The sequence below is a fragment of the Asparagus officinalis genome, chromosome 1, assembly GCF_001876935.1.
Source record: "Asparagus officinalis chromosome 1, Aspof.V1, whole genome shotgun sequence".
NCBI classification, from domain to species: Eukaryota; Viridiplantae; Streptophyta; class Magnoliopsida; order Asparagales; family Asparagaceae; genus Asparagus; species Asparagus officinalis.
In genome coordinates, this window is record NC_033794.1 from 121248091 (window position 1) to 121250214 (window position 2124).

The following is a 2124-nucleotide window of genomic DNA, read 5'->3' on the forward strand; positions in this document are numbered from 1 at the left end:
AAAATGTCTTTCTTTGCTCTCATTCTCAAATATAGTATCTTACAAAAGCTCAAGTATTTCAATTGGGTAATTGTCTTTATGCGCAAAGATAGCTTTGAAAAGTTTCTCAGTCCAGTGCATGTTACCATCTTTCATAGAGGAAGAAAAGTGTTTTACTTCATCTACCAATTGTTGCATGATCTCATGCTCAAACTTTGACTTTTTCCCTTTCCTTTATGATAAGTTAGCTTTTTTGAATTATCATGGATTGGTGTCTTAGTGTTATTGTTTTGGGATTAAGTATCATCCTCATCTAAATTTGCTGCTTGAGGAGATTTTTGAGTCACGGGAATGTAGGCGTCAAAAAATACCTATAGGTTCCCGCATGTAGCTCGAGATGAAGAGAATGTGATAAACATTAATGTCTGAGTTAAAGAGGATTATTCGATGCCAATGGGAAAGTTAAGGAATGTGTGAAGCGATGAAGCAACAATAAGATTTAGAATGCATGATTCTTGAAGAAAATAGATATATGAGTATGAAGAACTAAAATTTAGACCATGATGCAATTCGAATCCCAAAAGGTTCAAAAGACAAAAGTTGTAGAGATTTTCGTTAGCTTTCCAATGCAACTTGAATCACCTCATTTAGAGGTTGGATGGAAGAATTAGAGCCAAAATACCAAAGATAGTACAAACTATCTCGCACATGTGCGAGACACCCCAAACTGTCTCACACAATAAGGTGTCTCGCACAATAAGGTGTCTCGCACATGTACGAGACACCCTGAATTGTTTCACAAATGTGCGAAACAGACAAGGCTGTTTTGCACAGAATGAAGCCTCGAGACGCGTTTTCGATGGTTTTCGATCGGTTTTGATGGTTTCGGTGCCTCCTTAACTGCCTTGAGGCTATCCTTAAACGAGGGAGAGCTATTATTAACTAAAGATAAAGCTAAATCATGAATTCTTATTCGAAAATAGGGTACCTAAAGCCTATAAATATACCCCTAGGGCCCTTATACACGAAAAATCAGGAATTTGGAGCTTGGAGGCGAGTTGCTTGTTGGCCTTCTTGTTTTGATGATGTTTAACAAACAATTTATAACTAATGTTGTTTGTCTAGTGCTTGTATTATCTATTCATTGTAGACAAACAACGTTGTTGAAGGATGGATGGAATAGCGCTTCAACGACGATATCAAATGGAGGTTGGCGGAATGTCGGTGAAGCCTTGCTATTCAAAGTTTAAGATCCAAGTTCAAGCTTCATCCGCAACGTGTACCAAGTCAAGCTTAATTGAAGATCAAGATTGCTTGGGTAATGTAGTTTAGGGTTTATATTATGTGTGTTTAATACGTTAAGCTCAATATCTATACACACACATTATATCGGTTTTCATATATATATATAGTGATATATATATATATAGATATATATATAGAGAAATCTTCCTGTGTTCAAGCTTCATCCGCAACGTGTACCAAGTCAAGCTTAATTGAAGATCAAGATTGCTTGGGTAATGTAGTTTAGGGTTTATATTATGTGTGTTTAATACGTTAAGCTCAATATCTATACACACACATTATATCGGTTTTCATATATATATATAGTGATATATATATATATATATATATATATAGAGAAATCTTCCTGTAGAGAGAGAGAGGTAAGGTTTCAAAATGTTGTTTAAGTCAAAATATCAAAATATCAATTTTCAGGTTTTCATGTTTTGGACTATTTTGCAAAATGATGATATTTCTCATTTGGGAAGTCTTTTTAGAAAACCAGTTTTTGTAGCATGTGTATTATCATGTCTACAATCATTCTCCAAAGTTTTACATTTTTTGGAATTTATTTGATATTTTTAAACAGTGTTTTAAAATCAGCAAAACAATTTTTGAATATGTCAGATTTCGGTCGACCGCACCGGTCGACCGATTATTTGATCTTTCATCATTGGGCGACAGAGAGTCTGTCGGTCGACCGGTCCGGTCGACCGAAAAACTCCATCGGTCGACCGCACCGGTCGACCGACGAAGTCTCTGCTTGTTTTTTGTTTTTCAGACCTGCTCACGGTCGACCGGATTTTTTCGTCGGTCGACCGAATTCTTTTTTCGGTCGACCGAACGATCTGTCGGTCGACC